Raw genomic sequence first — 25,878 nt, 5'->3', positions numbered from 1 at the left:
TTCAGATAACAGAAAGGGAAGAAATCTATTCAAAATTGTCTAACTTTATCTGTGCGTGTGTATGTGGGAGGAATACTTCAAATCTTTACTGATAAAATTGGCACTTGCAGGAGACTTACTGCAGTAAAACATATGCATTCTGCCCATTACGCAGAATTACACTAACATGCTGATTCAATATAGTGGTCTTCACGGAGGAGGCATTGCTTCTTGATGGCTCTCTCCATTCTGAGGCTTGGGGACAGATTCTTACCCAATCCTAGCATGACAACAGGAGAGGAAATTCAAGCATCCCTTAGGGATGGGGGAGAAATTTGATTCCATTCACATTTAAGGGCAAGCCTGGCTAAACTGTGCTTTCCAACACAGTGTGAAATCCAAAACACAGCCATCCTTCAAAATTTGCACTGCTCCAAATTTTGTAACGCAGTTCTCAAAGGATAGTTGTGTTTCAGTTTTGGTTTATGTCCTGTTTTGGAAAGTGCAAATTAGGGTAGGCTCGTGTTTCTTTATATACATACTTTTCTTTACATTATTTAGTCTGTGAACCTCCCTGAGATCCTTTGATAAAGGGTTGTATATAAATTTAATAAATAAAAATAAAAATACAAAATGACTTCAATTTCTCCTCCATCCTTAGTCCCTTCACTTGGTCCGTTTACTCAAGATGCATGCAGTTTCTCTCCTGCACCTGCTGCACAGTCCTCCTTTGGATCTTGGCCACAGTGTGTTTATCAAGTATGCTAATATTTACCTTACTTATTGGCATACACAGTTCCCATCAGCTGCCAGACTTAGTCTATCTGTTGAGACCATCAGTGTTGGATTGCTCTCTAGCAGGGGGAGAGCAGAAATCCACCTGTGTGAATTCTTTGTTAAAGAGAATGAATAGATTTATTCATGAGCTAGACATCAATTAAAATCAAATTACTCAATGGGATAATGATTAACCAAAGAAACACAGCTAAGTTCTCCTCGTGTTATGCAGGTACATTGGGTACATTTTCTGTGGGAGAAAGCAGTATTGTTCATACTAAGAATTCCTTCTATTTTCTGCAGTTGCCTGCAAAATTTTGTTTTATGTTTTAATTGCCTTTTCAAGATTTTATTCTCAGCTTTCCTTTGGTTTTGGTATTTTTCTTCCTTCCCTAGCCAATAGGTGCTAATGGCACAAATATAACAGCAAAATACCTATAAAGGCATTCATAAAAGCATATAAATGAAGAGTGGAGAACCTGTGGCCTTCTAGATACTGTTGGACTCAAGCTCCTATCAGCTCCAGTCATCATAGCCAATGCTCAGGGATGATGGGAGCTGTAGTCCAATAATATTTGGAGAGCCAAGTGTTCCCCACCTATGGAATTGGGGCTTGAATGGAGTCTGGGATTGCATGTGCTGGCTTGTCCATGTGTCACGTTCATGTGTCTGGAGGAACCATTTGGACTCCTTGCCTCTCATTTCTCTCATCTCACTCTCTATTCTTCCCTCGTTTAGCTGAAACCTGCAATGTTTTAATAATAATAATAATAATAATAATAATAATAATAATAATAATATTTTATACCCCACCCATCTGGCTGGGTTTCCCCAGCCACTCTTGGCAACTCCCAACAGAATATTAAAAATGTGATAAAACATTAAACATTAAAAGCTTCCTTTTGATGTCTTCTAAAATTCAGGCAGTTGTTTATTTCCTTGGTATCTGATGGGAGGGCATTCCACAGGGTGGGCGCCACTACCAAGAAGGCCCTCCCTGTAACTTTGCTTCTTGAAATGAGGGAACTGCCAGAAGGCCCTTGGAGCTGGACCTAAGAGTCCAGGCTGAACAATGGGGGTGGAGACGCTCCTTCAGGTATACTGGACTGAGGCCATTTAGGGCTTTAAAGGTCAGCACCAACACTTTGAATTGTGCTCGGAAACATACTGGGAGCCAACGTAGGTCTTTCAGGACTGGAGTTATATGGTCTCGTCCACTCCCAGTCACCAGTCTAGCTGCCGCATTCTGGATTAGCCCCACATAGAGTGCATTGCAGTAGTCCAAGCAGGAGATAACCAGAGCATGCACCACTCTGACAAGAGAGTCCGCGGGCAGGTAGGGTCCCATCCTGCATACCAGATGGAGCTGGCATACAGCTGCCCTGGACACAGAATTGACCTGCAGCTCCATGGACAATTGTGAGTCCAAAATGACTCTCAGGCTTCACACTTGTCCTTCAGGGGCACAGTTACCCAATTCAGGACCAGGGAGTCCTCCACACTCACCCATCCCCTGTCCCCCCAAAACAGTACTTCTATCTTGTCAGGATTCAACTGTAAGCCGCCATCCATCCTCCAACCGCCTCCAGACACTCACACAGTTTTCATCCCTCGTTGTCCTCATTGCAACTAGGCTTATTTGCTTTATTTATTTATAAAAATATTTATATACTACTGCAGCATAAAGACATATCACAGTGGTTTACAACAATATAAAAACATAAAACCAAACAATAAATCACAGAAAGTTAAAAACTAGTTAAAAGCAAAAAGAAATTGAAAACAGACATACCCACACACCCCATTGTGTGAGATCTACTCTTAATTACCTGCCTACACCTGGCAGAAAAGAAAAGTTTTCAGTGGGCATTTAAATATTGGCACAGAAGGCTCCCGTTAAATCGCAATTGGCAGGGTGTCCCACAGGACTGGGCCAACGACCCTAAAGATTCAATTTCCCATTGTTGTCAAACGAACCTTGCCACAGAAGCCTGCCAGATCTCTAGCCCACCTCCTCTTTCCCTTATCTGCAGTGCTGGAAAGGATTCAGAAAAGGGCAACCAAAATGATCAAGGGATTGGAGCAGCTCCCCTGTGAGGAGAGGTTACAACATTTGGGGCTCTTAATCTGAGAAACAAAGCGAGTAAGGGAGACGCGAGAGAGCTGCACAAAATTAAGCATGGCATGGAGAAAGCAGATAGGGAGATATTTCCCTCTCTCACAATACCAAGAACTTGGCAACACCCAATGAAGCCGGATACTGGAAGATTCATGACAGACAAAATAAAGCACTTCTTCATGCAGCACACTGTGGAATTCGTTCCCACAAGATGTACTGATGGCCACCAGCTTGGATGTTTTTAAAAGAGGGTTAGGCAAATTCATGAGGGAAGATAGGGCTATCAGTCATGATGGCTGTCTTCTATCTCCACTATTGGAGGCAGTATATGTCTTTGGATACCAGTTTCCAGAAATCACAAGTGGGGAGAGTCCATTGTGCTCATATCCTGCTTGTGGGCAGCCACTACAAGAGCAGGATACTGGACTAGATGGGTCTTTGGTCTCATCCAAGAGGGCTCTTTTTATGTCCTCACCACATATACAGCAAAAGTAGTTCCCTCTAGCTCTGCCTGTTCTTCTCTGTCTCCCTCCTTCCCCATACAACTGGTCCAGGCAGGGTGATGTCAGAATAGCCTTTCCATGTATATTTAAACATACTGATCATTTTTCAAAACAAAATAAAAAAAATCCTTCCAGTAGCACCTTAAAGACCAATTATGGGGAATGGTAGCAGAGCACAAATTTTGCCCTGTCATGGTGCAAAATCAACGTCTGATTTTATTACAGAACTGAAAAATGATCAGTTACAGATAGGTAGCCGTGTTGGTCTGCCATAGTCAAAACAAAATAAAAAAATTCCTTCCAGTAGCACCTTAAAAACCAACTAAGTTAGTTCTTGGTATGAGCTTTCGTGTGCATGCACACTTCTTCAGATACACTGAAACAGAAGTCAAACTGAAACAGAAGTCAGAAGTCAGAAACAGAAGTCGTGTGCATGCACACTTCTTCAGATACACTGAAACAGAAGTCAGACTGAAACAGACTTCTGTTTCAGTGTATCTGAAGAAGTGTGCATGCACACGAAAGCTCATACCAAGAACTAACTTAGTTGGTTTTTAAGGTGCTACTGGAAGGAATTTTTTTATTTTGTTTTGACTATGGCAGACCAACACGGCTACCTATCTGTAACTGATCATTTTTCAGTTCTGTAATAAAATCAGACGTTGATTTTGCACCATGACAGGGCAAAATTTGTGCTCTGCTACCATTCCCCATAATTGGTCTGCAAGGCAAAGTCCCCATGGTACACTACAAGGCCCAAGATCTTGGAGGTCACGTGTCCTTTTGTGACACGTGTACAGATGTTTGCACATGATCGACATGCTACCTGGACATAGCCCCATTAACGTTTGCCTATGCAATTGCACCCAGGGACAGATAGACTGCGGCTATTCAGAAGTAGGATATGTTGCCTGTGTGAATCAGTTCCCACCCCACCAAGCCACCACTCTGAATTACAGTACCCTTCTCCATCATTATAGGAGCCAAGTGTGTGTATTAGCTGAACACTGCGAGACTAGTATTGACCTAGTAGCCTGGCAGCAATTTATTTCGGTTTGCTGTTGTGGTTTATGGTTTTATGTTTTTCTCTTGCTTGGTTATGACAGCCTGTCAATAAAATGAGCAGTACAAAATATATTCAAACCCGGTGTTCATTGATGTTTTATGGAAGTCCCAGGGCACCCCCTAACATATGCTTCTGTCATCTCTTCCTGAAAAGCTCCGTGTTCTGGTATTTAAAATACTGTTTGACTTATCCAGCGGCTGCCTGGGTCCTGAGAGTTTCACTGCTGTTATCCTACAGGGCTTCAAAAGAGGTAAAAGAAACGTACATCTTGTTTACAGCTCTTCCATACAAGGTTTGATAGTAGCTTGCATATCAATGACATCGAGGTTCTGATTCAGCCAACATTAAGCACTGATCTCAGCTGGAACTTTCAAAGACCTTCATTTTGACTGGATTCTGCCCCTATGGTCTAGGGATTTTATTTGTTACATTCATATACTGCTTTTATCAAATAAGACTACTAGAGGTGGCCAGAAGCAGCTTGCTAAATGGAGAACTACACTCACTGCCCAGCAGGTTGGTCACTGCTGTTTACCAAGTGGAAGAGGGGTGAGACAGTGGGGTGGTTGGGGGGTGGAAACATAACAGCAGAGGCAATCCAGGGCTTGTGCAAGTATGCCTGATTCATGCTAACCCCCTTACTGCCTCGTCTCTCCTCCTCCCAGGAGGCAACAGGGACCCACCAGCTGGGGAACTGGCATAGCAGCTTTGCCACACCCAACAAGACACTTCTGGGGGTGGCTTCTACTACCCTTTCCTCCAGTGTGTCTGCAAGGAGAAGTATAGGCGCTTCGTCTTCCATGTTTGATTGACTGTAGCTTGTCATGTCATCCAAACCTGAACAAACAAGTTAAACTTAACTATGACTAGTGGAAACAAGCCAACTTCAAGCCATAATTTCTGAAGTTGGCTTGTTTACACCAGCCATAGTTAAGATTAACCACAGTTTAGGCTCTGAACAACACGCTAAACTGTGGTCAATCTAAACCAGAAGCATAAACTTTAGATCTCCTCCTTGCAAGAGTGCCAGAAAGAGGAGGGGGAAAGCACATGAGCCTAGGAAAAGGCTAGGCTACTTCTTTGAATGCTAAACTATGGTTTGATGTTACATCTGAACACAGTCATTGAGTTTCTAGGTAGTCTTCCATCCAGGCAATGTCCAGACCAGACCTGCTTAGCTTCAATGACGTTTCATCCTTGAACCAGAAATGGCTTTTCTAGGTCACAAACAAAAACAATTATGCATGTAAACCAGAAAACTAATAGGGCCACAGTCCCTCTCCTCAGGCTACACCCCTCACTAGTAGTTTCACACTTCCCTTGAGTGTTTTTGTCTGGCTGATATGTATCTGTCAGAGTGCCCCTAGGTCCCAGCTCACAGAGGATCAACGCCAGGCTGTCGTTATGTACAAAAGTCTTTATTGAAGTTCAGTTTCCATTTCAAAGCCGCAGCGCGCAGCTCTACGTCTTAACCCTAGATCGAAGTCCCGTCTGAATCTCCTCCCCTCTGACACCAGTTTAGGATCCTAGCCCTGCTCCACCTTTTCTGCTGCTTTCTCCTCCTCTGGGTCCTCCTGCCCGCTGGGGCATTCCCCTTTCTGGACTCTTCTGACGCTGAGTCGCTTAACTCCTCCCCCTGTCTCCGGCGGGCTTTAGGACCCGGTTCCCAATCCTCATTCTCTGCTGTCCCGCGCTCCTCTCACGCCAACCCAGTGACCTTCCTCCTGACCGTTAAACTACTTCTGTCGCTGCTTCCCTCTTCCGGGATACTGGCCGGATCTGACCTCCCCTCCGTTGTCTGACTCTCCGACGGGGGCGTGGTCAGCCCTGCCTTCTCTTCTCTCCCTGGTGGGGAATCCACTGGTCCCGATACCTGGGACTCTTCCCCCCCACTATGCTCTGGTGGGGAAGCTGGTCCTGATTTCCAACTGCTGCTCTGGGAGTCCCTGCTGCCCCCTTGCTCCTGGGGCGTTCCCCTTGGGAACCCCCTCCCCCTGGCCACTGGCGCCCCCTTCTGTGAATCTTCCGATTCGCTGGAGAGGCTCATGGAATCCCTCGGGCCACTGTCATATTCTCCTACGCTCCCCTCGGATTCTTCCCCTTCGCTCTCCATCTCCTCTCTTCCCGGTGCCTCTGCTCCTGAGTCCCTGACAGTATCCTTGTACTCTGATGACACCTCTTGCCTGGATGGATCATGGAGAGGGGTGGGTTAAAGCCTCAGCGCCTAGGGCTTGCCGATCGAAAGGTCGGCGGTTTGAATCCCTGCAGCGGGGTGCGCTCCCGCTGCTCGGTCCCAGCGCCTGCCAACCTAGCAGTTCGAAAGCACCTCCGGGTGCAAGTAGATAAATAGGGACCGCTTACCAGCGGGAAGGTAAACGGCGTTTCCGTGTGCGGCTCTGGCTCGCCAGAGCAGCGATGTCACGCTGGCCACGTGACCCGGAAGTGTCTCCGGACAGCGCTGGCCCCTGGCCTCTTAAGTGAGATGGGCGCACAACCCCAGAGTCTGGCAAGACTGGCCCGTACGGGCAGGGGTACCTTTACCTTTACCTTTAGAAACTTGACTACTGTGCAAAAGTTTGAATTTAAATTCATTGCTCTTTCCCTGCCAAGTCACTGGCATGTAGTCTCCCAAAAGTATGTGCATAGAAGAATGAGGCCCTTGGGCTGAAAAAGGTTCCTCACCTCTGTCCTAAACCATTCTATTGGTCAGTGTGTCTGGCTGTCAACCAGAAGGTTGGCGGTTTGAGCCCACCCAGGGCCGGCTGTGGATGGGATTCCTGCATTGCAGGGGGTTGGACTAGATGACTCCAACTCTACAGCTCTATGATTCTATTATCTTAACATTCTCCAGTGAAGTGCTGGAAAAAATCTGAATGCGAGTGAGGCATTAATCTGAATTATGCAGTTTACCGCCTCTTGTTTGAAATTTATCATAAGGCTGAGCGAAGATTCAGTTGCATAAGGCAAGGCTCTGTAAACCCCTGGGAAAAAATGCATCACTGTGTATTAAAATGCTAATGTTGTGCTTTGTTCTTTAGAAAGTAACATTTAGATTTTTCCAAAGTAATAAAAAGATTCGATATATTATTCAAGAAGTCAAAAACACTTAACTTTATTGTGTGCTGAAGAGCAAGGGGTATTCATTTTCTTGATAGTTACACTTTCCTTTCTTGCTATACCTGAAATGGTTCTTGGACTGTGACGGGGAAAGAAGAAAAATCAATGAGCAGATTAAGGTTTGAGTCTACAATCAAAAATCTTTAGTCAAGATGAACCATCAAATATTTCACTCAAATATTGTACACACACTTCTCCCTGGGGGGGGGGGAACCAGGGTTAGAGTTAGGGTCATCCTGTTTTTCCTTGTGATAGGTGTATGTACCTTACCATATTTGAGTGAAATGCTTGATGGCTCATCTTGGCTAAAGAATTTATCATGGCAAATGCAACTGCAAAGGGAAAAAAACACTTTATTGGCCAGAAAAGCACCAGAAGAGCCAGGATGTCTCTTCATGAGTTGAAGAATGTTACTACTCTCTCAAAAGACAATTGAGAAAACAGACTGAATATAAAAAGACTGAGCGATTACAGCTCATTTTTCCCTACCAGTGTGCCATCTTCAGGGTTTAGCATCATCTTTATTATTAATAATAGTCAAATTTCTACACTGCCCTTCATCTGAATGTGGTTTACAATATAAAAACACAAACATACATAACAAAGACAATAACCCCCCCAACAGTATTGTTATTTATTAAATTATTAAATTATATTTATATATTCATAAAGGTAAAGGGACCCCTGACCATTAGGTCCAGTCGTGACCGACTCTGGGGTTGCAGCGCTCATCTCGCTTTATTAGCCAAGGGAGCCAGCGTACAGCTTCCGGGTCATGTGTCCAGCATGACTAAGCCACTTCTGGCGAACCAGACAGCGCACGGAAACGCCATTTACCTTCCCGCTGGAGCGGTACCTATTTATCTACATGCACTTTGACATGCTTTCGAACTGCTAGGTTGGCAGGAGAAGGGACCGAGCACCGGGAGCTCACCCCGTCGCGGGGATTCGAACCGCCGACCTTCTGATCGGCAAGTCCTAGGCTCTGTTGTTTAACCCACAGCGCCACCCGCGTCCCTTATATATTCATACTTGTTGGTTTTTTGTGTTTCTGTATCTTCACAGATGTAGTTTATTCTATATAGCCTTTTCCTGTTCCTGGTCTTGTAATTCTTTATGCTTTTGTTTCTAGGGACTCTCATTGTTTATATTGAGTCTGACCATTGGTCCATCTAACTCAGTATTGTCTACACAGACTGGCAGTGGCTCTCCAGGGTTTCAGGCAGGAGTCTCTCCCAGTCCTAACTGGAGATCCTAGGGACTGAACCTAGGATCTTCTACATGCAAAGCAAATGCTTTATACCACTGGGCTGTATCCCTTTCCCCACATAGCTCTTCACCTTCTCCTATCCTGTGTGAAACATAATAAAAAAATAAAAACTAGTTCTATCTTACACAAATGCCTATCCAATTTGCTCACTGCAGAAAGGGGTGGACTGAGAGACCTCAGTTTTTATTATATATACAATGAGCAAAGAGTTATCCATGCTACACAGGAGCCAATCTGCTGTCATCAATCAATTCTTGCCTATATATTGTCTCATCCAGTTAATTGAAGTCCATGACTATTTCTAAGAAAAAAACTATTAAAAACTAAATGTCATCCTAGGGGTGAGGTTAGGCCTGGATAATTATCTGCAGATAGGATATGAATCTGGCTTAATTTTGTTGTACTTAAAATTAATTACTGATTAAGGTGGTGGAGAGGAACAGACAGAAGAAAAGAAGTCCTAAAGTGATCATTAAGATACTTTAGTAATGAACCAAAGATCATTATTTTAAACCAATTATTTTTATTGCATTGTGGAATTTCCTTGAACCAGTCCTGATCATCATTCTTCTAATTTGCCTAGTGCAGGACCAGAAACTTTTCACAAAGGTGCTAAGGAATTTAATAAAGCTGAACTGCTCAAGTGCCCCTAATTTTTTCCCATGTGTATTTTTCTCTGACCTAAATAGCAATTGATAGATAGGCTACTGGATCAGTGAGTTTGGCATATTTCCAAAGGAAACTACAAGGTGATTGTCAGCCATCTTGATCCTGTGGTTGACACTAAACAGTCCCATTTGCTCATTCAGACCATTTCACCAAACATAGGAAGCTGGCTCAGTATCAAACCATTGGGCCATTGAGTTCACTGGTCTTCAGCTCGTGGGACTGCACCCACTAGTAGTTCATGGCCTCATCCAAGATGGGCTGCAACAGGATGCAAATGTATGGTAAAAGATTAAGAAATAGGTCCCCAAATTTATCTTTGGGTTAAAAGTGGGTCCTGGGTCTGAAAGGGTTAAAGTTCCTGATCTAACTGAATACTGTTTGCACTGACTAGCAGCCACTCTCCATGGCGTCAGGTCCTGGCAGAATGACGAGGAGTGGTGGGAAGTGCCAGCCAGGGAAACCCCAAGGGAAATCCCAGAGGAGGAAGGCTCAGAGTCTGTGGATGGGACAACTGAGGAGAGGTCAGAGGGGGAAGCTTGGGACGAGATGCTGGATAATGATGGGACAGCAGGGTTTAGTGAACAGGAGGAACCTGGGACAGGGAGCAGTTCAGACTCTGAGGCTGAAGCAGAGGAGGGAGGTCAAGAGACTGCCTCTCCAGCTGCAACAAGTTCCCCTCCCTGCTGGCCTCCAGGAACATGCAGAATAATGAGGAGGGCAGAACAGAGACCAGAGGTGCGCAGACGCAATTTGAGACTGTTTGGGAAACATCTGGGAGAGGAGGAGCCTTAGGAGCTGTGGAAGGCAGGGACCTTCAGTCATGGCAACTGCTCTATAGGGGCAAGACCTGCTGGGAAGTGTTGCTGAGGTGCATGCCTTTTCCTTGAATAAATAGTTAACTTTGCTGGCAACTGACTGTCTCTTCATTCTGACCTGCATCTGACTCCAGCCTTGACACATGGTATCCGACCAACATCTCTCCCAGGGATTGAACCTGGGACCTCCTGCATGCAAACATATGCTCTACCACTGAGCCATGGTCTTTCCCTTGGGTAGATCTGGATAACAATGCATACCTGTCTATGCTGAGCAGTTTGGAATTACAAGGTGGAGACGATAATACTAATGGGAATTTTAATAAAATGGATCTGCACAATAAGAGGGAGGGAGAGAGAGAGAGAGAGGGCATCACAACTGTCAGAGGGCGGAACAATTCCTGACTTCATGCTCTGTGGTTTCAGACAAAAGACAACAAGATATTAGCCTCCGTACTGAATGAAGAAAAAAATAAATAAATATGCCCAATGTGGCATTGAGATCAGTACTGTAAGACATTCTTAGAGGTTAGCATGAATATATTGTTAGAAGGTATGCAATAAGGCAGAGGAAGCCAAGACAGAAAGGAGATATGTGGGGTCGGGGGGGGGGGAATCAATTGCAATCCTTGTGGCACCAGACAATCAAAACTAATATCCTGTATGATCTCACATACGAGGCACAGCATTAAAAACTGGAAATATCATTTTGCAAGACGCCCATTAAAGACACAAACACAGGGGTCATCAAGGGCTAATCTGATTGACCCTTTCTGTGGTCATCAGCTTCATCTTTCAATGAATTGCAAAGCCTGGGAAATGAATTTCTCTTTGGGCTTCAAAGTCAAGGCTCTTCAAACAGCCAGCAGGAACAGCACGGCAGATCTGTTCTGAAGAGAGAAAAGTCGGGATCGCTAGGCATGCATTTTTACACACACCCCTGTACTTTCCCAGCTGCCAGACCCATTTGCGTGAACAATGTTTGAAGCAAACTACCAGCCCCAGATCAAGTACGCTCAGTGTCAATGCATGACTAGTTAAGGCAGACAAGCCTTGCCTGTCACCTGAACTCCACAGAGGGATTAGGAGACTCATGCTGCAAAATGAGAGAGAGGACTAGCTAGATAATTGGAGTGTTTCAAAGCTTCTAGCATACATCTGTGCAGACTTGGGCTCTTTGGTGTTCTAGTTGCACTACATATGACTGTCCCACAAAGCGAGTCCAAGCTTGGCATTCAATCTTCCAATTGGATCACGTCTTTGTTCAATTGCACGCTGTGCCCTGTCTTGGATCCTCCCCTTGCCAGGGACATAGAAGTTACTCTACCTGCCAGCCCTTGCGTCTGTAGGTGCAGCTTCTGAATGCCAGGTCAGTTTTAAATAAGAGTTTCCTGGGTCATGATTTTATCTTGGATGAGCTGACCTGGCTTGCATTACCAAGACCTGAGTGTAGGGACAGGGAAGGGCTTATATTTACCAGTTGTGCCCACCTGAGTTTTCTATGCAGTGCAAGAGCAGACCCAAGGGGTCATGGAGGAAATTCAACCTTTTGCTTCCTGTTCAACTGGGTACAGGGATGGAGTATTTGGTCCTGGTGTTGGGCATATTAGGGATTCTTTTGGGCTGCACATTAATTCCTGACACATTCAGCCTCCAAGCCTGAGGTACCCCACCCCTGACTTTGAATGAACATCCAGAGGGGAAACAAGATCTGGAGTCTCTAGTTCATTCCATCCATATTTTTCTGTCTTCCCGTAACATCTGGTGTTGTTCCGAAAGCTCTCTTCCTTTGTGAAAGAGGCACCCATTTTTCTGCCTCACTCGCAGGACATTTCAGAATTTCTCCAGTGTTGTGTTGGATACAGAGTTTTGAGCATACTTTACCATTGCCGGGTGGCCAGGAATGGTGTGTATTTTGTCTAAGCATGTCACCTGTGTTTTGCAGCCTACCTGGCTGCCTACACTTCCTGATCTAAAAAAGCCTTGTGGAAGGAGTTACCTCATAGTGTCTTCCCTTGGGCTTTAATTGAAGGAACACCCAAGAAGGCTGCTGAGAAGGAAGAGAGGAGAGAGAGAGAGAGAGAGAGAGAGAAGACTGCAAATCAGGAGCAGCAAAACAGTTACCCACAATATTATGTCCTAATCTATGTTCTTTTCCATACACCTCAATTTGAGGGAGGGGAAGGGGGAAATAGATATCAGATGTGACAACTGTATGTTTTTCCCCAGATATCTGACTGTTCATTTTGACTTGGAAGGGCTACAGCACCTTTCAAAAGTTTTCGCCTTCCATTTCTGAGGAACTTTATCCTTGTGGCATGGATGTCACTTTTCACAGTGCTCAAACCAGCTTCTGCAATTTTCACATAACGGCAGTTGTTGACAGGTTGTTAGGGCTGACAGTGAATATGTTTGAAAAACTGTCAAGCTGGTGAATATATATATATATATATATATATATATATATATATATATAATATTTAAGAGGGGGAGCCTCCTCTAACATTTGTAACAGCATGTTAAAACTCAAAGTATAGTCTTGGAACGTGCAGACCTACTTCCAGTCACACTGCATGCCCTCCAACGACAGCTGACATAAATATATGATCCTTCAAAATTAGTGTCAGGTTGTCACTATAAAAAGGTCATGACCACAAAACCCCATTTATCTGAATGAGGCTGATTTGGCCATTTAAACGCTCCCTTACATCAATTCCACATTGCACACTTGAATTTTGGTCTCAGTTGAGATCTGTAGGTTTTTAATAAGCCAAATACACATGCTAGCCTTGCTGAACCCCTGGCCACTCAGGCATGCTGAATTCAAACACAGACTTCCCATCCAAAGGCATTCCTTTGCTTTGCACTGATCCAGGAAGCTTCCAGCCATGGACCAAGGCAAACCAGAAGACGGAAAGTGAGAAGCAGTCTTTTTTGAAATCCCCACAGGCTTTGCCTATGGAGCTCAGTTCTTAATGAGATCTTAAGCAGTCCAGTCTGACAAAAAATAATTATTGCATATTTGCATGAGTGACTTCCATCCAAATAGGGTTGCTAGGTGTAGATTCTGGTTAGGGAATGGACAATTCACTGTATATTCCACTCCCTTTATGGAACTACATGATCTCTTTCAGAAAATAGCCAGTCTGGAATTGAATGCCTTAACGATCTTGGAGGTTTTTTTGTACATTATAAACAAATGACAATAGGTGGAGAATGGCTTAGGTACCATTTTTCTAAATGTTGAGTGCACATACCTCTTCCATTCTTTCTGTTACAAGCAAAGCATCTCTCAGGTGCCTGCCTCATTTGCTTTATTGCTGTCTGGTTCTCATCCGTCATTCCTCATCTTATTACCGGGACTGGGTGTGGACATCTCTGGCAGCAAAATTGACAACACATTGTATAGAGTTATTTATTTTATTTTAAGAAGAGCAAATACCTCTCTATGAATGTGGGTGTATATATTGGCTGGTTTGTTGCTATATGTTTGGGAAAACCCGGCTATGTCCTCTTTAGGGGGGCCAACATGGCCATCCAGGAGGATTCTTACATTTTAAAGGAAATGTCTGGGTTTTTTGAACTCGGGTGCGCCTCTTTCCCTGGCTTGGGCTGGCAGCAGCTTGGGCTGTATTCTTTTTTGGCTCGAGATTTGGCAGCAGGTATGTGTGCGTGCGTATGTGTGTGTGTGTGTGTGCTAGTTACATAAAATGTGAGAAACTTGTACAATATTGACACTTGTACATCTTAGAATTTGAATAGGCTCAGGAAAACAAAGACCAAAGACAGCTTTGAAACTTTATGGCACATGTTTATTCAGTACACTGGAAAGAACAATGTTGTTCCCTTACCATCAGCTACTCACAGCTCACTCTGGGACAATCTGTTAAGAGACAGATTAAAAAATATCTAACTGATGCAATCAATTCTAAACTACTTACAAACTTACTTAATGTTTGACTGTATTATTTATATTGCATATGCAAGAAGAAGTTTAAATGTGGGGAGAGATAGCCTGTTTTTTTGTTTTTTAAAAAAAACCTTTTCTGAATAGGTCCAGGGTAAAATTTTCTGACAGTTACTGGTAAATACCAGTAATTTCTGAGGCAGCTGATTGCTCCAGTAAATATCATCCCAAAGTCATTTCCATTTCCATTCCCTAGCAAAGAACATTTCCCATGGTATAAATGTCAAAAAGCACATTATTTATGGCACAAAGACTTCTGATAAGTTCTGCTGTGCCTTAATTTTGTGAATAACCAGTAAATGTTAACATTTACCAAATTTCTGATATATATACAATTTTTTAAAAAGGTACTTTGACATCTACAACAGAGCTGGAAAGCAAAAAACATGTCTCTGTATTGCATAGGTTTTCAAATAATACTGTAGAGAGTATCCCCTAAGCCTTATCGAACAAGTAACAGAGTGAAATTCTCCAGGAACAAAAAAAGTCTGGACGTCTTTTATGTGCTACACTAGGTCCCAGCAGATGCTCATGCAATGTTTGCCACCAATTCAAGAGGCAACAGAAACAAGGTCAGTGTGCTTTGTTAACAAAAACCTAGACAATTCCACTCAGGTGTGCTGGTTCCTAAATGAATGCATGGATCTTTTTTCCACATGCTGTTATATTTCTTTTGTAACCACAGTAGTGAGAGGCACGTTCTTGAACTTTCCTTGACTCCATGGAAGTATTCTGAACTTCAGGGAATAGCTTAGAGAAATTCAAGATTTTGATAAAAATCTTATTCTTTGAAACCTAAGTAATGGCCGTTCTGCCAAACTGCCCCTCCTAAACTCATTAAAACACTGTACATTTTGCCAAGACAAGGATTTCAGCCATTAAAAATCTGCCCAGTAGTTTCAATATCAGGGTTGCAAATAAAATGAGATCAGCTGCAATGACTGGATTCATTACCCCATATCAAAGAATGGAAAATTAAAAACAAGTCAATTAAAATTAGAGCTGTGTCAAATACATACCATTGGGTAGCAACAGCAGTTATGAAATGAAACCCTACAGGAAACAAGTGGGGTGCAGAAATGCATTAAACATTCACAGGAAAGGAGTGCTGCTTACCTTCCTTAGCTAACAAGGTGGCAACAGGTTTCCAGTATTTTCCCCTTGTATTTTTAACGTTAAGTCACTTTAGGCCATTTTTGTGAGGAAGGCAACTAATAAATATAATGAATAATAACAGAAATAATATCTGCACATGAAGCTACTTGGAAGGTGGTGTAACTGTGTACAAGCACCTTGCCTGGATCAAGGCCTGCCTGAGAGCCAGGAAGGGATGGAGCCTGCAGCTGCTATTTACCTGTAAGTTCTCAACAAGAGGCGCTTCACTGCTGAAGCAACAGCTGTTTTGATGCAGGGTAGAGAACCTTGGGCCTGAGGGACAAATGCAGCCCCAGGTCCCTCTATCTAGCCCTCAGGACTCTCCCTGGGTCATTTCCCCACTGCAGGCCACACCCCTTAATGCATCCTTGAAGGCTGATAGTGTATTTTGCTTTTCTAGACAGAGGGTAGAGATGAGCGTATGACTGCACAGAGAGACTAACCTACTGCACCAAAGGTAAAATTTACATTTGTTGCTCTACCCACTTTTGCCTCTGGCCCCACCCACCACTGACTGTCACCCCTGGAGTTCCCCAGCCATGCCTTAGAGCTCCAAGTTCCAGTGCAGACCCTTCCTGAAACCAAGGAAACAGACAAGCCTTCAGCATCTTGACTGAATGTTGTTGGTTCCATGGCTAGCAAGATGCTGTTATGCAGGCCCCATTCATTACAATGCATTTTAGGTAGATGAACCACCAACCAAGATGAGATTCAATGTTCTTCTTGCATCAAACACACCCCATATTATTGTGTTATTTTGAACTGACCCTCCACCCACCCACAACACGTTCATTATTAAGAGCATTTCTAAGAGATACTCATATCAGCCCAAGTCATTTTGTTGCCATTAACATGTAACTTGTGATCTAATAAACGTCACAGTGAGTTTCATTTAATTAAAATCATAAATATTATTCGGTAATGCAGATTGACGTTTATACCTTCATTTACGTGACGTGGGATTTATGGCTATGGCTTTATTTGATGGAGGACCACAAATAACGCCCATTAAACTGCCACGGGATGGACAAGAGATCACATTAATGGAATTAGACAAGGCAAGGTACTGATCTATGCAGCTCTCTTGCTTTAAGAAAGAAAGCCAGATCCTGCCTAAAACCAGATGTTTTCTTTGGCTGCTGTAAAGGTTTGCTACATATTCACCGGCAGTTTGACACTAGCTGTGCTGAAGTGGAACAGAACACAGCACCAGGGACAGTGCTTTTCCATGCAGATCCCCAAAAAATTACAGCTTCAAGTTCATTCCACTATTGATATCTCAAAAGCATTTGTATAGATCTATTTCAAAACTTTTTTTTTTAAGTTTAGCATTAAATAGGATCTATGTGAGCTTTACTTCTGACTTTTGAAGAAAAATGTAAAAAAAATCTTATTGGAAGATAGACCTCATATTTCCCCCCTTATCTTCAATTGAGGAAGACCCAGAAAATGAAGCTAACCATAGTTTTGCACACACATAAAGTCTTAATTTTATTTGGAGTTGGCAGATTATAATCAAAAGAGACAAAGGAAGCAAAGTTATTTCTCTGGGGAAGGTGTGAATCTTACCTTTCCGAGCGAATTCTCACCCCGCCAAGTCTGTCCCACCTGTGTAATGTACAGAAGGGTAGCTTGTTGCTCTTCCACAGCATTATTAAAATCTCCTGCTCTGGTTTCTGTCCTTGCAGTATTGTTGAAAGACGGATCTAGTCTCTCTGTCTCTCTTGCAGAGAATAAACAGCACATAGACAGATTACGATGAGAGGTGAACTCCAATTTGCCTTGTGGGCAAATTATCTAACTGGATGCCATTGTGGAGTTGAGAAAAACACTGTGGGAATGAGCAAGCCTCTTCAACCATTATATTAATTGCCTTGGATTCATTGGCACCCCATGAACTGAGTTTGTCCTGCTCAGAGATTCTGATAGAGTAAGCTGCATTAGTCCATTACAGCAAAACCAACAAAACAAAAACACAGGGACCAAGAGCACCTCAGTTGACTCATTTGTTGTTAAGCAAAGACTCCTTCATCAGATACATGAAGTGGATAAAGAAATAAAGAAAAGGGATAATTATTTGTTTCTCCATTTATTTGTTAAATTTATATCTCACCCTTCCTTCCCTCCCCCCCCCCAAGGAGCCCCAGGTGGCAAGCACACAAATGATAAAGCGATGAAAACATCTAAAAGCTATTCCAGTACACTTGCAGACTGGGAAAGATCTCCACTTGAAAGGCTTGGTGAAAGAGGAAGGTCAGTAGGTGCTGAAAAGGCAAAGAGCTGGAACCAGTCTAATATTCAAGAGGGGGGGATTTCAAAGGGGTTTTTGACTTGTAGCTCAGTCTCCTAGACATTGTGCAACACCAGCTCAGACAGTAGGTGTCATAATATCCACCTGGATATTTATAGGTTCCGTAAATAACTTGATATCGTCGCTCTGGGGAAGTGCAGCAGCAAGGATCATTGGGTTTTCAAATTAAGGGTTAATTCTGTTATCAGGAAGTCAGCTTACCAAAAGGCAAGTGTTGCTTTGCAGCAAGGGAGTGTGTTGTGATGTGTACTGAGGTAGCATGTGCTCTGTGTACGTTTGGTTGAATGCCTTCCTGCTACGTAGAACTGACTTAAGAAAGACAAAACCGCTCTCTTCCTTTCTCCTCAAATTCTACACTGTTTTTGTTCAGCTTGCTCAGTAAAATGCTGGCAGGACTTTTCTCTCTGGACTACCATAGTTTACTATGAAATGGGTTTACTTGTAATGTGTAGTTTAGTGGCCCAGACTCACTTCATCTCGGGAAGCCACTTAAATGGAGGAGGGTCATATTGCCCCAACTTGCCGGCAAGCCTCCAGACTGCTTCTGAGTCAAATCCACCTGTCAGTCTGGTTCCTGACAGTTATATCTGGAGGCCAAGGATACTGTTACTGGACTAGTCAGGCTCTGGGAGGGGGAAAAAGTTGCTTTGAATAAACCAAATACACTATAGTCAGCTACATAGTCAGCTAGGACTTAATGAGACCTAGGAATTGCTTGAGGTTCAGTTTACCTTGCTTTAAATAAACATGGCCTATCGAGAATGCGATGGACCTGCTGTAGCCCCATTAAGGGACCTCCTTTCCTCTGCCATTCCTCGCAGATGAGCTACAAATCTACAAGAACTTGTTTGCACCACGACTGCACAGCACCGCTCCGACTTAAATTAGCAACTGTGTGGGCCCCTTGCAACGCATATCAGAAACCAGCTGTGGAAGGAGCTGTCACGTTCTTGTCAGTGGAAGTTTTCTGTCCAAAAAGCTTTCGTCATCCCTCCTTCCTCAAGTCACCAAGTGTCAGTTGAAGAGACAGCTGAAGTCACTTGCAATGAATGGTCTCCAATCAGAGCTCACTGCCCTTGTCACAGAAAGTCTCACCCCGCAGCTAAAACTGTCACTGATCATGTTTAGATATGTACACTGAGGTATCAGATTAGAAGCGAGTATTCACGAGATGGGAGTTTAAAAGAGGCCAAGTTACAAGTAAAAAATCTTAATAGGGGAGAAGTGAGGGCTTAAAGGGGTCTCTTTTCTTTCCCAAATCCAATTTATATTTTGCATCAAAAGCTGATATATACACGCGCGCACACACACTTCCATTTCCTTTTATTAAAAGCACATTTCCGCAAAACAAGTTTCAGAACTTTCATGGAGTCTGCAAAATAGATATACAGTACTAACATTGTGGTAGACACCAACCCAAATGTTGCTGCTTCATTAAAATCTGGGGGAGATAACCCTGAAGGGTATATAATGAACCTCAACATTAGTAACTCAAAATGTCAGGCATATGTGCTCTTGCTGTGTGTGTTATCTTTTTTTAAGGAAAACTGTTTAAACTTAGTGTATTTTTAAATGAGGAAGTAAGATAAAATTAGCAAAGGCATTCTGAATCTTCTCTTCACCTTAAATGCTAATACAGGACGCAATTTGACACAATCAACTCTTGCCAAGGGCCATCTTTTTCCCCCCAGTGGGGGTTCATGGAAAGCTCTTGCACGAATATTATTAAAATGAATGTGTAGGGGGTTTTTTGGCAGGACAAAGCCTTGAACATGGAGTGCATGCCTAAAGTAGGGAGTTTATATTCAACTGTGCAAATAGGAACATTTTCTAAAATACTGGGTGAAGATTTTGAGATGCAGATGATCAAATGCAGATTTAATATTTGAGAACTGAAGGGATAGTTCAACCGCCATCACAACTTCTTAAAGAATAGGTTGATTCCTACACTGCAGAAATGTCTTAGACTGCAATGGAAATCATTAACATCTCTTCATTTGTAAAGAACAGACATTGTTCCTTACATTGCTCCTTTCCCAATACACACACCTCAAAAAAAAAAAAAAATGAAATCAAATTTGGATTCTCTTGCTGCAAAATTTTCTTGATATGCAGTTCTGCTTCCAGATTAAGGGTGATGTTTAAAGGTAGCAAGAGGAGATATGGGAACAGCCATGCAGTAGAGCAGGCACGTCCAACTTCCAAGCGACTGCGATCTACTCCCAGTATAAAAAAACTGGCAGTGATCTACCCATTGCCGAGAGTTGTCAAGCTCTTTTTGGGGGCAGCCACCAAAGTTTCTTGGGGGGGGTCGACCCACGATCGACCACAGGCTCCCCCACGATCGACCAATAGATAGTAATCGACCTGCTGGACATGCCTGCAGTAGAGCATATAAAAGATTCATGATTCAATCCTATTTTAATCTCCAGTTTTAGATTCACAGGGAATCTCTGGTACAAGTATCTTCATTTTGCCCTGAAAAGAAAGGGGAAATGGTGACTTGGCCAGGGTGGGGTAGGAGTGTTTCCCTTGGCAACTATGCTAGTCCCTCTGAAGCACACCAACAAATACTGTAATGGGTGCAGGAACTAATGTGATTTAGAAATACTTGAAGGTAGGGGGAATCAGTTCTGGGTGACACTAGCAGGGAAAGGAAGCTAAGAAGAGCTGACTAGCTCCAAGTTTTGTATATCATTTGGTAGCAGCACACAAATAAGTAAAGTTTGTTTCTTGTAATCCAGTCTCTGTGGCTCATTTGTAATCTTGCAAATATTACGAATGCCATTTAAACTCTCTTCCTCCATAATTCTTAAATCCTTTGTGGTAGCTGGTGAGACTTACTTTCTATAAAGCAGGGGGGGCTCCCAGGCCTCTCTGTCTGGCCCCCAGAAGTCTCCCCACACCACACCTGCTCCCTAGAAGGAAGTGCCTCAGCTATTATTGCACTTGCCATCTGCTGTCCATGTCTGCCTTGGAGATAAGGGAGAATGTCCTTTCTAAAATGGCAGCCATCTGGCACCTTGTGGTGCTTTTAAAAAAAGAAGCCCTTGCATTTACAAACATTTTTTAAAAGTCTGCGCCCTTGAGTAAACATGGCCACCTTTTTAATTGATTGAAACATTTTTAATTGATCACTCCAGCTGATTGACTTAGCATTGCAGTCCTACTTCCGGCTCCATTTTCCTATAAATTCAATACAAATAATCTGTTTCCGTCGCCTCTAGCAGATATCCATTAACTCCGCCAAGAGTGTTATTGAAAAATCTAATTGCTTAGTTCTGAGCTGAAATGCAAACCTATTTATTGAAGGTCCTGTTGCTCATTTCCATCATGTTGCAAGCCAACGTATTTTCCTCCACTCCGGCATGAACTGTTTCAATATAAGAACTACGGCTGACACCTAAACAACAGAGCTGACAAACATAGCAGGGTTGACAGGACAGAACAATTCCAACAACGTCACAATGATCATAGTAAAAAGACAGCAGCACATAAATATTTTACTCTTATACAGGCCAGGATGCAACTCTTTTCGCCGACGAGAGTAATCTTGGGAAGAAAGCATAGCAAGAAGCTAAGAAAATGGGGATCTGCAACAAAGTGATGTGGTGAAGGCAGTGAAGGCTACTCTATGATGACAAAGGGGGCACCAGCACCATGCCCGACAAGCCTTGCCCTCAGCCATCCCCTACCTGCCTGCCTTCTTCCTTGCAACCAGTCCATGAGGTGGCACTGCATGGCAGTTGCCTTATCCTTAGTCTCAGAGTTGTCCTTGTCAGTGGCGAAACTGCATGCTCCAGCACCAGGGGCAGAGAGCAGGCGTGGGCATGGCTAGTGTGTATCCTGGGGGCATGGTGCACCACCCACAGGGGCGTGGCATGAGTCCTGAGGGCGCGCTGCGCTGCCTGCGCGGGCATGATGCCCAGCATGGTGGAGGTGCACACGGCGCATGTCTGGGGGTGGCCGCAGTGATACCCCCCATTGGTGCAGGGGTTGGTGTGTGTCCCCTGCCCCGCACCCCCTCCAGTTCCTTCGCCAGCGGTCCTTGTAGAATTCAGGAAGGAGGATGAAGACAGAAGTAGAAGTAGTTCACTCCATCTATCATTGGCTCTGCTCTCCCTGTCTTCTGCCCTACTGGTCTCAATGACCACAAACCACCATTGATCCCTTGGCCAGGGGCCTTATGATGCTATTTGGGGTCACAGAATGAGCACCAAAATCTCCCCCCACAGTACTGCCTGCCTCTGACCTGAGCACTTTATATTAAGCGCAAAGGGGAAAGGTTTCAGCAGGGTGGGGAAGGGAAAAGGCTTTTCTTTTACCCCTCTAGAAATCTTCCCTCATTGTATTGGAGAGACAGGTTTTATTTTTAACTTTGTGGTTTATATTTTCCCTTAATCCTCTTTCCAGGATGCTATGCACAGTTTATGAATCAAGCCACCCATATCGTCCCCTCCATTTTCCTTTTCAACAGGAAAACTCCACATTCCTCAAAAGTGGTGTGGATATCGGCAGAGGCGGGGGCAGTAATCAAGCGCTTGGATTTTTCTCATAAGAAAAAAATAAGATTTACTAAGCATTAGTTGGTTGGAGCAAATTTATGTAGATATAGGCCCTTAACTAAATTTGAAAACAAAAACACTGCTTAATTATGGCTTGCAGAAGGACTGCTAGCTCAGATTTGAAGCTTTGTTGAATATTGTCAGAAATGCAATAGCAAGCCACCTGGGTCAGAACTAAGTGAGGAAAAGGTTTCATTTTACTGTTTCTGAGAAATTATTGAAAGCTATATGCTGTGCAAGTTCCTAATGCATAGGGTGCAATGGGTATCATGGTGCTGTTACTTCTAAGTTTAGATAGTCTACATCTAGGGATGGACAAATCTGCAGATTTCGGTTTCTATCAGTGTCTCATTTTTTCCCAACTGTACAGTCAATTTGCCCCATTTCCACATAGGTTTGCAATTTTTGCTTAAAATTCTTTAATTCTTTGTTCAATTCTTCCTGAAGGGACCCTGTTTAAAAACATGTACAGTATTTTAGAAAGCATTTCTCCTGATCCGCACATTTTTGCAAACAATTTTGTTATTTTCAATAATATTTGCATTTTATGCACACCTTTCCCCTAATACATGCATTATTTGTTGCATTACTAATCAATAATTTTCCAATAAAATAATTAAAAACAGAGCACACAGACCCTGCATATGTTCTTATGCATATACAAAACTACTGTTTTTGAGGAAATTATTTCATTTCTCATCCCTAGCTACAAAAATAAGTCATATATATATATATATATATATATATATATATATATATTCTTAATTACATTATTCCAACCCTAAGCCTCATTAGCCAAAATTCTTATGGATTCAAAATCCCAGTTGTGTCTCCCATGTAACCCCATAGCACTTTATTTCATTTATCTGAACATCTGGTTATCCAGACCTTTTGAATGCCAGCCCACGTAACACATTTTTTTCTAGGTACAAATTATTACGCTTTTGAGTGCTTAGAAAATTTGATGTCAACTCTAATTTGAACAATTACGATGCAGGTTTCTTTGCCTGTAATGACTTTAACCTGTCAAATGGCTTTTCCTTGCTAGGAATAAAAGGCTGACTCTACCATGTATGTTTACAACTGGAGAACTGAAGAGCATCACTCCTTTCTTGCCTATGTGACACAGCTTGACAGTAAAGCATCTTTTTTTATATAGAGGATCGTACATTGTGCTCAAATAGCTACCTGTCTGGCTCTGTAAGTATTGCCATTATAAAGCCAGCCGTAAAATTCAATCATTGCGTTTGACTGTCGGAGTCAAAAGGCTCAATTCCCCTCCCCCTTCATATTCTGTTCAATTAGGAGTTTTTGAAAAAGTGGCAGAGAGGAGAACAGACTGAGATATCAGCAAAGCAAAACAGTCATATGCCAACATTGCCAATGGCCAGAGGAATGCCTTGCTGCTGTGCCTGATGTAGGGTCTCTGATACAGGGACTGTTGAAGGGTGGGTAGACTGAACTAGAGGCAGGGAGGTGAGGGCAGCTGTCACATTGCCAAGACTGACGCATTCACCTTCCCATGCCCTGGTGGCTTTCTGAGCAGGCTTTAAAAGGGGGAAAGGAGGGACTGCTGAGGATGCTTTGTCAGAAACTCACTGATTGAAAGTGAGCACAGAGGGAGCCTGATGGACCCCTAGCAGGCAGGAACTCCACCACCATGGCATCACCACCAATAAGGCCCTGTCTCTTATATCCCCCTTCCTGATCTCATGTACTAATTGGACAGATAACAGGGAGCTCTTAAGAGTCAAGCAGGTGTGCTTCTTTTGGAAGAGAAGAAACAACATATGAATTGAAACACACTCATCCTCCAAAATTCGCACTTCTTTTAATTTTGTGATGCAGATCTCCAACCAATTTTTATAAAATTGCATATATTAGGGGAAAGTATTTGTATTATTATTATTTATTAAATTTCTACACTACCCTTCATCCAAGGATCACAGCGTGATTTACAATATAAAAACACAAAACTACATTGCATACTGGGATGCGGGTGGCGCTGTGGGTTAAACCACAGAGCCTAGGACTTGCAGATCAGAAGGTCGGTGGTTCGAATCCCCACAACGGGGTGAGCTCCTGTTGCTCAGTCCCTGCTCCTGCCAACCTAGCAGTTCGAAAGCACGTCAAAGTGCAAGTAGATAAATAGGTACCGCTCCGGTGGGAAGGTAAACAGCATTTCCGTGCGCTGCTCTGGTTCGCCAGAAGCGGCTTAGTCATGCTGGCATGACCCAGAAGCTGTACGCCGGCTCCCTCAGCCAATAAAGCGAGATGAGCGCTGCAACCCCAGAGTCGGTCACAACTGGACCTAATGGTCAGGGGTCCCTTTACCTTTACCTTTACATTGCATACTAACAAACAAAAACAATAGCTCCATAAAAATGAATAAATCTGTGAGAATGCTATGGGGGGAAAATAGCGAAAATTGCACACATTTTTTAAAAATTTAGGAGGAAATTGCTCTAAAATGCTGATGAATTTTCACATGCAATTTTTTAAAAAAATAAATCATAAAATGCTGCAGAAATGTGGAGAACATAAAGGTAAAAGGTAAAGGTAAAGGACCCCTGGATGGTTAAGTCCAGTCAAACCTGGCTATGGGGTTGCAGCACACATCTTGCTTTGAGGCCAAGGGAGCCAGCGTTTTTCCACTGACAACTTTCCGGGTCATGTGGCCAGCATGACCACTTCTGGCACAACAGAACACCATGACAGAAACCAGAGTGCATGGAAACACCGTGCATGGAAACACCGTTTACCTTCCTGCCACAGCAGTACCTATTTATCTACTTGCACTGGCGTGCTTTTGAACTGCTAGGTTGGCAGGAGCTGGGACAGAGCAACAGGAGCTCACCCCGTCTTGGGGATTCAAACCGTCAACCTTCCGATTGGCAAGCCAGGGGCTCAGTGGTTTAGACCACTGGTCGTTTCATCCCTACTGAGATTATGCCTCACTAAACATAGTAGGTTTTACTTAAAAGTAACCATGCAATCTAGTTATTTGGTGGACCTTGGAAAATATCACTCCCCCCCCCCCAACGTGTAAGTGTCTGGTATTTCAACACCACTTACTGTTGGAAAAGATACAAGAAGTTTTAGAGATGCTTCCACAAACAGCTGCTTTTAAAATAATCATTCCTTCTATTAGTGATGTTTGGGGCTGACTGCCAATGCTGATAATGTAACAGCGGCCTAAGGAAATTCCCAAGGTTTGTAGAAGAACCAAAAATGCTTTAGGAAGAAGCAAACAACCAAGGCAAATGAGGACTGAGAATCCTCAGTGGCCATGCAATGGAGAGTGTCTGCTGGGGGAAGAGTGGGAATAGAATGGGGTATCCTGGAAGGGACTATGTGTAGCTAGCAGGAACCTTGAGGAGGAGCATGCCACACTGCAATGTTATTTTATTTAATGCAAGCTGGTATTTTATCAAGCTCATGAAGTTACTGGGCATATTTCGTTCCTGATGGGGGGCCTGTTTCCAAATATTTTGCATGCTTCTCAATGTCCTCCTCCAGCAGAAAAGAGAGTCCCATTCTCTGTGACATCACAAGCCAGCATCCC

The 25,878-nt window shown here is 43.3% G+C and overlaps 1 long non-coding RNA gene across 1 annotated transcript; it reads right to left on the bottom strand.

Annotated features, from left to right (window-relative positions):
- Positions 1 to 10,883: 10,883 nt before the first annotated feature.
- On the bottom strand, positions 10,884 to 15,966 carry LOC307222779. The gene is made up of 4 exons (XR_013841881.1): positions 15,946 to 15,966; positions 14,167 to 14,198; positions 12,315 to 12,362; positions 10,884 to 11,205 (listed from the first exon to the last, which is right to left on the bottom strand). It is a non-coding gene; the product is annotated as an uncharacterized lncRNA (long non-coding RNA).
- Between the last annotated feature and the right edge of the window lie 9,912 nt (positions 15,967 to 25,878).

The sequence above is a fragment of the Podarcis cretensis genome (assembly GCF_951804945.1).
Source record: "Podarcis cretensis genome assembly, chromosome: 8".
Taxonomy (NCBI): Eukaryota; Metazoa; Chordata; class Lepidosauria; order Squamata; family Lacertidae; genus Podarcis; species Podarcis cretensis.
Note: the sequence above shows the minus strand (reverse complement) of the source record. Positions and strands in the feature narration are given on the sequence as shown.